At 47.0% G+C, this 12040-nt stretch overlaps 1 protein-coding gene across 5 annotated transcripts in view; it reads right to left on the reverse strand.

Annotated features, from left to right (window-relative positions):
* Nucleotides 1-12040, reverse strand: part of LOC135907442 (lysosomal alpha-mannosidase-like) — a 566544-nt gene that overhangs the window by 208872 nt on the left and 345632 nt on the right. The window lies entirely within an intron of this gene.

The raw sequence follows: 12040 nt of genomic DNA on the forward strand, positions 1-12040 counted from the left end.
GTTAGTTGCGTCGCCGCGCGCATTACGTCCCGCCGTTCTCCGGGACGATCGGGCCCACGCGTACAGGACAAAGGGGCGCACGGATGATTGAAATCGGCGCTCGCCCGGCGGACCCCGAAAGGAGGCCCGCCGAGTGGAGAAGAGCAGGCACTCCGGGGCGCCGTTGGCTGGCGAAGGTCAAAAGCCGAGGCAGACGACGCCGACCACGCTTTTTACGACTGTCGGCGGGAACGTGCCGAGTGGCGGCGTCGAGTCCGCCGCTATAGGTGCACCGAGCCGAGCGACAGAGACGTACACCACTACCGTCGATGCGCTCCTCGCGCGCTCAGAATTCGAGTTACAAAACGAAGAAAAAGTTGGCGAAGGGGGGACGGAATGCACTCGGTAATGAGTCGTGCTGCGGCACTTGTTCCGAGAAGGTATAGAGATGACGGGTGAATGCGCTGAGCCTTTGTCGTTTTGGCTGGCGGTCCTCCACAAGTCCTGTGTTGTAAGGATTCTTTTTCTTCGATTCTATTCATTTTTATATCACGCATCGCACCTAGTGGCCCATCCGCGCGCAATAACGGCGGCTGTGCGACCCACTTTCTAAGGGCGAAGGGAATGGAAAATGAAAATAATCGTTACCGAAGCCGGCACTACGGCCATATTAGTGACAGTGCAGTATGCACGCTAGAACGGTGCGCTGCGGGTTTACGTGCTTACGTCTTTTTCGTACGGTACGTAAGCCCCCTTTTTCAAAGAAACAATTTGTTCTTTCTCGTGTTATGTGCATTTCATCCCGATCACATCACAGCGACAGTGTCGTTGTTGTTGTTACACACAATGCTAGCCTGATAGTTACTGCAGGCAGTGGCTCAGTCTGACAGCCGCTGTGCGGGGAACAAATCGCGTTGTAACATTGTAGCCGTTCGTTCAATACTAAGAAGAAGAATAAAAAAAAAACACAGGACACCATTTTTCTGCTTGCTTACGTTCGTAGGCCCAGATTTGGCAAACGGAGGCAAAGATTTCTTTCGATCGGCAGATTGCTTTGGGTAGGCAACAGGGACGTCTTGCCGCAGTGGCTGAGTGGCTCTGACGTTCTGCTACGGAGCACGAGGTGGTGGGTTCGGCTCCCGGCAGCGGCGGCCGCAATCCGACGGCAGCGGATTAGGAAAACGCTCGTGCACCACGCGGTCATTGAGGAATTCATGGACAAACGGCTAGCCACGGGAAGTGATTCCCATGACTATTACTTGACTGGTGATGCTGGGCTGTATGCCGCAGCCATAGGCTACGTAGATGTGCACAAAAAACGTCAACTTCAGAAAGACCGTATTCTTTATGGTGCTTAATGTGGCTCCCCAGATCCAACGCACTATCAGTGGCCAGAGCCTGTGTCAGAAGGCAGTCATGCATATGACGGAAATTTTCTTTTCTGGTCTGCAAACTTGCCCAGCTTGGCACAGGCTAGCGACTGAAAACCTTGTGATACGCAAGACGCCAATGACACTGGCCCCGAAATGAGCATACCAGCCTCTTGTAAGAACCTGTACAGCGAATCTTTCATCCCCAGAGCAAGCCTATAAAGTAAGACCACCTTGCTGCGTTCACCACTTTTATCCCGCCTTCTTACAACTTGAAGAATACCTTGCACCATGCTTTTTGTTCATATCCAATGAATATGTACGCATTCTTATCCTATCACTCATTTCCCTAATGACACCGGTGCCCTTCAGAGTTCATGAAAGAAATAAATTAATTAATTATTCGTGACAGCGAGCATCGTAATAGCGAAGGCAACCAGCTAATGATAAGCAGTTCTTGATCGAAATGGTTGGCGAACTCGGGGCAACAATTGTGAGGAAAGAAACTGGGGACATTGCAACAAAAGACAGAAAAAGAAATTATTCAACTTTAATCGATTGTAAGGCTGCTGCACGGAGGAGAGATAAAAAAAAAATGACAGGAAAGGCAGGGAAGGCAACCAAACAAGCGTCCAGTTTGCTACCCTATACACTGGTGGTTCAGAGGAAAATATTGAGAACTTCGCGCACGGCGAAAGACACACAGGAGGACTTTAAATATATATAAACGGTCTGATTGACTATCCCATATATAGCAAAGAGGAGAAACTTGCGTGATACTAGTCAAGCTGAGATATACTAGAGAGGTTTTAGACATGGGAGAGACACATGATGCGTACCGCAGAGGATAACCTGCGGTATTTTTAAGGTAACAGAATTGACATCGAGGCAAGGAAAGCATGATTATAAGCAGTGGAAAAAAGCTTCCGTCACGGTATTTAGTCGATCCCAAAAAACAGATGCACGGTGTTCCAAATCTCTTGTGCGAAGCCGTAAAGAAAGGTAGAGCGTGCTACGCAAACGATGCAGTACTGTTCAATGTTTCCTTGGGCAACTGAGGCTAATTTTCGCAGAAACTCTAATTTGTTGATTAGCCATGATTAATTAGCGAACTTCCAAAGAGTCGGATAGCGCGTTTGAAAGCATCCCAACGATTTATTAAACAGCTTTATAATAGGGTCTGAAACCAAACGCAAACGCATTACGTACGTAAAGAAATAGCATTAGTTGTCATCACTGCGCATGCTCTGAACGTTATTAGTTTTCTGTGGTTTACGCGCGCTATGATAACGTACGTTATTTGGCGACTATAACGTTCTTAATGCTTACGCCCGCTAAAAAATAGCGTTGTTCGACATGGCGGCATCCATGGCTCCCACTTCACCGTGAATTCTCGTCATGGCTACGCTCTCACTGATCGCCAGTAACTATTCAAATGAGCTCTCGCTTCCTCTAAACTCACCTGAAACGTCAGTTATGAGTGCATATATAGGAAGTCCAATTTATGTTCGGTGATTCGGGGGTCCGTTGCTTATAGATTACCTAGGCGTGGATACGTTTGGCACAAGGCACCAGACACTTCTAACGTCCTTCTTACGTTTGCGCTCCCGCACGTTAAACTAAAGGTCTTGACGGGACACGCACTTATCGTCCCCCTAAGTTGCTTGGTATTAACCTACATAAGGCGACTAATGCAATTCTAAAGCTGTATATTTCCAGGGAGGCTCCAGTCTTTCCGAGCATCAAAGAATGACCTGCCAAATCTAAGCAAGCACCACGCAATAGTCGCATGCGTGCAGACATGTCAGAGCCCACAAACATGGTCCGAACAAATTATCGGTGCTGCACGCAGATAAGATGTGCGAAAAGGCTACAAGCGACGGTGATAATAGAACTCAACGGTCTTCGCCTCCCGAACACCTGCTGATAACTTAGCGGCTGAAATGATGACATTGTGGGACATAAAGAGCGCAAAGCAACTCTTGAGGTTGTTTCAGCGTTCTTGCCATTGACAGACTGCGTAATGGGCGAGGGGATTGTGGTGGTGAATGGTAATGCATGCGAGACGCAATTAGTGGCCGTCGCCGCCTCGAAGCCATCGTTTTCGCAGGCGGGCTGCAGTCTTAAATGCGGTCGGCCTACGTGCAGCACATATTGATCATCGGAGAGCTGTACAACGCCATACATTACGCCGCGCGTAAGCACTTATAGTCACGCAGTAGTTTACTTCAGAGCTTGCCCACGTTCGCTGGAATCCAGAAAAAATAAACGCACAACTGCTACTATTATGAAAGCACATTGATTGTATATTTAACGATACGCTATACAGCTTCTCTGTTGTAGGCTATGCGTCTAGATTGGGACTTTAAAATATAGATAACTATATACGTCGTTAGTGAATCAATCAGGCTAATTGAACGGATAGCACGAGTTATTCAAGCGATCAGTGAAAATTAAATGGACACTAAAGGGACAATTAATTTAAGTTCTATGAGTAAGTTGCCCTTACTACGATACCAGAATGGCCACTCAGAAAGGCCGCTCTTAGCGTTTTAGAAGAGGCTTGGTAAACCAGAAAAGGAGGAAAAACAAAACACGGGTATATAGCAACGCTGCCTCAAAGTTCCCGCATCGGCTCGCAGTGGATGCGCCATGGTGTTGACGGCGCCTGCTCTAGCCTAGTTGAATTTTTGTCTCTTCTGTTACTGTGGAGGGAATGAGGTAACTTAGCCCCTCGGCTACTCCATTTGTCTACGTTATGCAGCGGAAAATAACGGAATAGATGGTAATGATAAAATAAGTAAACGAATTAAAAAAAGTGACAGTGAAGCCAATGAATAAAACGGATGGGCGCTAGTCTAGAAAATGCGCGCCAGAATTCCAATAATCTTAGGCAGTTCCCTCTTATTCCACAGTTTTTGAGTTTTTGCATTATTATATAAATCGTAATTCAGAAGACCAAATGCTTTCGAAAAGTCTACATATATCCCGTGTACTAATTGCTTTGTTTCAAATCCGTCAATTATAATGTCCTTTTGCTTCATCAATGCTGCTTCTCTGGACATCTTCTGTCGGAAACCGAATTGACAATCAGATAAGACATAATGTTTCATTAAGAACTTGTGAATTCCGGTATACATCCCCTTTTCTAGGCCTTTTGCTATCACTGGAAAAGTCGAGATTGGTCGAAAGTTAGACAAGTTTGATGCGCCACCCCCTTTATGGATGGCAGTAACTTTCGCTACCTGAATTTCTTTTCGAAAAACTTCTGTGCAGAGAGCAAGGTGATAAATGTGCATAAACACTAAGGCTAGCAAGCGAACAACATACTTGAGGTTTGATTTCAAATCCATCTTTATCTTCAGCTTCACTTGTTCTAAGATTCGAAAACACTGTAATTATCTAACTTTCCGTTGTGGGAAATATAAAAAGCAAATGTCAAGCGCCAGATGCGTGATGGACGTAATTTATGGGAGTGCTACAACAACACAGCCTTTGAGTAATAATAATAAAACATTATTAAGTTCAACAGGCAGGTCTCCTACACTTAGTAAAAGCCCGTCCTTCATAAGCGACGTAACAGTGTTTTTAGAACTGCAGTCTAGAATTTTATTTAGATGGTCCCATTGGTTCTTCACAGTCTTGTTAGGTGAATGCGAAAATGTTTTCTTAAAATAGTGTACTTTGGATACTCTGAGCTCACGGTTTAACTGGAAGCGATATTTTTTGCATATCTGCAACTTTGAAAGTTCTCTGGATTTCAAAACCTGAGCGAACAGCTTGTGTCTCTGGTTTTTATTTTGCGCATTAATTCTGACGTGGTCCAAAGCTTTCTGGCTTGTTGTGTTTTCGAGTGCGTTCTAATGGAAAGCATTTGTCATATACAAATTTGATTTTTGTTATCAGTGCATTGTACGAATTTTCTATGTCGTTCAAAGACAACACGTCACACCCATTCAAGTGCAGTAGTAACTGCAGTTCGAAAATGGTCTAAAGTAATTGCATCGATTCATTGATATTGCAAATGGTTACTGGTGGTATTTTGATGGGGGCTGCACATAGAAAAAAAAACCAAATACAGGAAGGTGATCAGTGATGTCAGATATTATTTTACCGGAAGTCGTTCTGGCGTCAGCATTAGTGATTATAATGTCTATGGTTGAGGAACTGGCACATGTGACACGCGTTGGCACATCGATAAGATTAGAATAACCGTAAGCATGCAAAAATGATACAAACACTTTCTGTGACGGTGATACAGCTTGTGCATGAATGTTAATATCACCATAAAGAAACAAACTAAGCTGATTTCTTGGCAGGTAATCTAATAGACACTCTAGAAGACTAAGACATTTTTCTACGTCACCATCTGGTGGGCCGTACAGCACAGAAAAAGTACTGTGTGCATCTTCAACTGTTAAAATTTCAATGTCTGGACTGGATAACGTAAAGTTCTCATTTTTCTTGTGGGTGGAATTCGCATAGCACGCACCTGCGTTTTGTAAGGATTCCGAAGTGTTAGCCCAAAAACCTTGTATATTCGTGCGACTGCAACGGAGTGGCTGCAGTATCGGCTCTGGGTTGGAGTATCCATCAAGCCGTGCAGCTATTTCATTGGAATGACTGACTCACCTATCTGCGCTCAGTGCAGATGGGAAGAGACTATCGATCGCCTCGTCTGCCACTTTTCCCGTTTCGACGAACCACACTATTAGACACCCCAGTGTGTTTTGAGCAGACTAGACGGCCGGTCTCATATAGAAGAAAAGATCCTGGCAACCTGTCCTCGCAGCTCATCAGCCCAGAAAGCCCCACACCGAGCGCTTCTACAATACCCCAAGGCGACAGGTTTCAGTGCCCGACGGCAGGAACGATGGTCATCACGCAGCACGCGCATAATTTGAACTCTTGCGTTCTCTCTCTTCCACTCACCCTTCGCCCCTTCTTACGTATAGGGTGGCAAAATGGACAAAATTTAGTTAACCTCCCTGCTTTTTTTTATCTTTCTTCCTTGCTTTTCTCTCTCTATCTCTTTCTTTCTCTCGTAGGAACTACGTTGAAGCAGGAGCAGCGAGACTGGCGGCTGCTATATCGCCCGACTGCCACATTTCTTCTCTGCTGGAGGAACGCCTGTCAAGCTCTCGAAGTGAATTCGCTGTCGAATAGGCGCAAATACGTAAAATCGGTTCTCGCGCTCGCACACACAAGATTGGATTGTAGGCCTCGTACTGTATGCCCGCACTCGCTTCTTTAGTGGCTGTATAGCCAGGCGCTCCGGGTCATTTGTACGTAGAATTGAAAACTGCATAACCTAATAGGCCTTCGGCGTTTACATCGCCTACACAACCCAAGTTTATCACCGACGTTGTTTTATTTTTATTTCTTTTTTTAAAAAAAGCCGAAGTTTAATAAGCATGCAAGAGGGGCTTTAACAGTCTGGTGCTCACAGTCCAGCAATGTCGATTATTGGGCAACTTGGAGGGAGATATCGTATCACCTTGAAAAGAAAAGGGCAGCGCACAAAATCCAACACAATAAGAGAGAGAATACACGACACAAGCGCTACGTGTATGTCGTCCACTCTCCTCTTAGTGGTTTGTTTTTGTGCGCTCACCTCCTTTTCAAGTTGACGCTCACAGTTCATCTATTAATTCAAAATTCAAATAATCTTTTGTGTATTGCTGCTACGCGTGTCTATGTGTGGCGGACATGCCACAAGCGTGAACGCGCTAGTATCGCGGAATTAACGGAGTTCAGTTGCCACGAGGGCCCTACTTTATTTTTTCCACAGAATTTTTTTCTTCCGCAAATGAGAAACTTCAGTTGGCTACCGGCGGCCAAAAATAGGTATCGGGCAAACCATGCGGCCAAATTTCCTACCTTTAATTTTGTATTCCCCCTTCCCGTCTTTCTGAAACGTAAAGGCGCGGTTGGTGCACGCACTGCGCCCGAAGTAAAACACACCGACAGAGTGTGTGCTCCTGTTACCGTTCGCCGGAAATTAAAAACGTCACCGGGCCATCGCGTCACAAAAGTAATAAACGAAGGCAGAGGCAGAGGCACTCCCACCTCCAGAGTAAATCCGCCGCGACGCGTGACGCGCGAGACCTAGGAGGTCACTGCAGCAACAACAGCAGTGAGGAGCGATTCTGCTGCTGCTGCTGCAACTACATACAGCCGAAATTCAAGACGTGCTTCTGGCAATCACCTTCTCCTTTATTACTTTGTCGCGGAAACCAGCAGCAACAGCGGCGGCGGGCCACGTGGAAAAGACCTAGCTGCAAGTTGTCCCCCTTTGCCAGCGGGGTAATCAAGCGCCGCTCTGTCCGCCTCACCGCAAACCGGTGTACTAACTGGCCAGGCCTGTTTTTCTCGTGTTTTTCCTTTCCTTTTCTTTTCTTTTTCCCGCAGCTTTTAGTTTCTTGTGGCCACCGATAAGTGCGACAAGATGAATGGAAGGAAGAGAAAACAGACGGAAGATGGGGCAGGGCCCATGTATTTATGGCGAACAGGAGAGACGCAACGTCGCAATCGCTGCAGCCACCGAAAACCGCAAAAGGTTGAAAACTGAAAATAAGTACCCGAAGCGCGAATGCGAGAAACGCCGCATGTGTACGACATGTCGTTGGTACGCGTAGCTGTTGATGCCGTATTTTGCCTCTGCTCGCGTACACACTAGCGGAAAAACGCGCGCGGCGCGCCGGCGGCGGCAAAACACAGCGCCAGCAGAGCGGCTACACCAACCGGCGGCGAGCCGCTGCGGCACTCACGTGACAGCATGAAAATCTCGCCTCCCCTCTGTTTCGCTACACTCTCACTGTGCGTGTAGGTGCAAGATGTCGCGTGATTTTTCCTTCGTCTGCTGACAGATCGGCGCTGTGTTTACGATCCTTGTCCTTCGTCCTTAACGCGTTATGTCTTATGAAGCTGACGACGTCGTTGGCACTGATCATAACCACGTTGCTGTGCTGCCTTCTGTTGTGGCGTTGCCGCGTTCAAAAGACAATAAGAATGAGGTACTGGGTGTCGCCTCTGGGTCCTTGTATTCAGGGCCCGTCTTGTCGTACAAAATCGGATATGACGCACTATCTCCAAAAGCCTCTCCATCGGGACGTCTCGGTTTAGACTCATCAATGTAAACAAACAATCGCAAACCATGGCAATCAAAACAAGCGCGAACGAGACAGCTATGGAACACAAATATTGGTCTTCTCCTAACCTCCCGAAATGCCATATACATTCACGTAATTTATTTCTAAACCTAACAATGGCATCAAAAGCTTCTTTTTCTGAGGCGACAATGTTATGCCGCATCTGGCTCGGGGTGGCATTCACGAAAGCCTAATAATCATTCCTCATCGGAATGCGGCATACGCCAATGTGCGACTTTTGAACAACAGAAACTATTCAACACATTTTGTATCTTTGTCCTCGGTACGACATCAATCGTGAACCTCTCCGGACAGAAGTGAACCGGCTGGACTCTGAACCAATTTCGGAATTGAAGATCCTTGGACCATGGCCGCGTGCGTCGATGGCACGGAAAGCCACGAAAGCATTATTGCAGTATTGCAGGTCTTTTCGACCGTTTGTAACTCAATTCGCACCTTCAAGTGGGCGCGCAACTAGAGCTCCCTCTCTATCTTCCCTTCTCTAATTCATTTAACTCCTTTATCCCCTCTCCCCAAGAGCAGGGTAGCAAACCGTAAGTGCCTCTGGTTAACCTTCCTGCCGTTCCTCTCTTTCATTGCGATAGCAATTACATGCACACTCCAGGCGCATTTCTGTCGTCGCCGTCCCCGTGGCGTTCCGTATAAGCTACAAGGGCGATAAAATCGTCGCCACGCGCCGTATGCTGTATGTGCGAGTGAAAGCGTGTGAGAGTAAGCCGGCGATCGCAGCTCGATCTCGCGCGCGCAAGGGAGGAAAGCGGGGAGGAAGCGCGCCGTCTTCGGTCGCGCGCAAGGCTCTGGCAGGAGTGGGGGAGGGGGCGCATTCTACTTTGGGCGCGCGCCCGCCCAGGCCGCTGTATTTTGAAAGCCATCTGCGACGGTTACAGAATCCGTCATGCGCTGTTTTAGCGGCTTAGTTCGCGTTGATGCAAGAGGCAGCACGAAGGTCAATTTGCTCGCTGCTGCTGCCGCGCTTCCTCACTCCAGCGTTTTGAGAACGAGTTTTCGCGGTCATCGAATGAGATGTGTTCATGTTTTCTTGTGCGCGCGTAACATCATGCTTGTTAATTTAGTTAGTATGCCCATGTTTACAAGTTTATACGGCCAATAAAACTGCTATCCTTACTTCGTATAGCTGTCGACTAATTTGCTATCGCAATCGATGTTTCGCCTCTCGGACGAAACTGTCACTTTTTTTCCTCTGTCTCTCTCTCTTTCTCAGTAGAAGGAAGGTGCATGAAGGAGGTAAGTTGGAAGTTATTCATTACAAGCAGAGTGCAAACGGACACGGGAAGCTTAGGGAGGACACAGGACGAGCACTCCCCAAGTTCGCCCTGTTTGCCCGAAGTCGTCGTCGTCCGTTTGCGTGCTGTTTACAACTAATATTGTCTTCGTTGTAAGGATTTGGAAATTTCTGTTTTTACGAACCGCTCTAGAGTACGAAACGCTTTGTAATTGCGTGCCCTGATTATTTGATTCAGATAGGGACGGTTTCAGTATGCGGATGAAATGCACTCAACAGACACCGAACGCAAAGAGAAGATTTGGTCCGGTCATAGCTGACGCACGCAAACAAAGCAAGAGACCAAAGCCGGCAGTTTTGGAGCACCATCGAGTGGCGTGGTGTACACAGACATGAGTAATTCTTCACTTTCATCGTTTTGGGTATTTCCTTTCTTTTTTTTTGCTTCCTTCTCGAAGCGATAGACCCCAGGGATCCACGAATCCTTGACAGCGTGCTCAATAGAGCTGTTTGGTGCATTTGGGTAAAAGAAAACAACAGCAACAAGGAAATAAACTTCACAGCGCTACGTCCTTATGGCTTTTTTCTGTGTCCTGTGTCGGGCTTTCTGACCTTTCTGAAATCTGATCTTTCTCTAGCTCTAAATAGCGTAAACCATGCTTAATTGATTTGAGAGTCATGATTACATGCACGGCATCAAAAGATACAATATTATATCCATGACCAATCTATAATTGGCCCCCTTTTCCGTGAAAGTATTAGCGTATAAGGCTCACACCAAGCCAATCAAATTAAAACACACGAATCCGTTCAGAACCGAGCAACTCGATTCATTCTTCACGACTTACAACAATAGAATCTCGGCATTAAAAGAACAATTTCACCTTCTTACCCTCGCTTCCAGCTGCAAATATGTTCAGCTTTGCCTTTTTCATAAGCTTCTTTTCAGTCATTGTGTTTAGGTTCACAGGTCATCACACAAGAGCTCCTTATCTCTAGCCACAGCCACCCAAATGCTGCGTACCTATCCATTGCCCATTGCCCAGCCCCCCACCCCCTTACTTTATCTTGTTTTTCGCGGGGAAAGCGGGGGGGGGGGTGCTGACTGACTGACTGACTGACTGACTGACTGACTGACTGACTGACTGACTGACTGACTGACTGACTGACTGACTGACTGACTGACTGACTGACTGACTGACTGACTGAACGAATGAACGAATGAATGAATGAATGAATGTCACGTACTTTATGCCATACACCAGCTGCCGAAAATCATTGGCGTAGGACGCATGCGATCGGCATGGGAAATGGGGCCGAACTGGCGAAGTTATTAGTTCGTATAGATGCTCTTTGTCATTGGCACACTGCCTTAATTCGGCTATAATATACCCATCATCAGGATTGACTGGCATTTGCTCTTACGAAAAATTCTTGCGTAAGCGCTTTTTGTGAATACGGCCCCTGATTTCTGGAGAAAAAGTAAAATAATAAGTGATCAGGGCACGAACTCACAAATCTTTTCTTTCGTAAATGCTCTTTTCCATTGGCCGGTTACCTTCGCCAATAATATGTCCAGCACCAGGATTGGCTGAAATTTTTCTTAGTAGCGTAAGAGCGTTTTGTGAATGCGAGACATGGTCTCGGCACTTTCACTGCCGCTGGATCATCGTCGAGCCCTACAGCAAACTAAAATGGAATAAAAAAATGGCTGAAGGCTTAGCTTGGTTAAGCCTGGAAGATTGCGAAAGCAATACCCTTGGCTGCGCCTTGGTTCGGCTGATGGTGTGGACATGGTTGCCCTTTGTTAAACTTATGGCTATACATCATCCGACATAGCGCAAGGCAGCGCGCCGACCACTGCGAGGAGCCGAGCTGTAGCCCCATTTATCCTCCTAGCATGACGTCACACCAGCGAGCGCCCTCTCTCGGTAGCGCCGCAGCAGCGGCGCGCAAGGCTTCGCCTCCACCATCGATGCCGCGAGCTGGGGCCCCGTCTCTCGGTCTGGCGTGACGTCTCACGGTCACGTGACGCGCAGCTGTGTAAGGAGGCGCCATGACCACCGATGGGCCGAAAGTGCGAGCAGTATTGCTTTCGCAATAAAAACAACCTGCGTAATTTGCGTGGCAGGGCCTATTTAAAGAAATATATCGCTGCGCTATACAAAAGAATAGAAACTCCCAGTGACATAACATGCACTGACACGTCCCGTCAATATTGCTTAACCGCAACACACATATAACAAAAGCTTGATAGCCTTGGAATTGTAGAATAC

The sequence above is a fragment of the Dermacentor albipictus genome, chromosome 1, assembly GCF_038994185.2.
Source record: "Dermacentor albipictus isolate Rhodes 1998 colony chromosome 1, USDA_Dalb.pri_finalv2, whole genome shotgun sequence".
NCBI lineage: Eukaryota > Metazoa > Arthropoda > Arachnida > Ixodida > Ixodidae > Dermacentor > Dermacentor albipictus.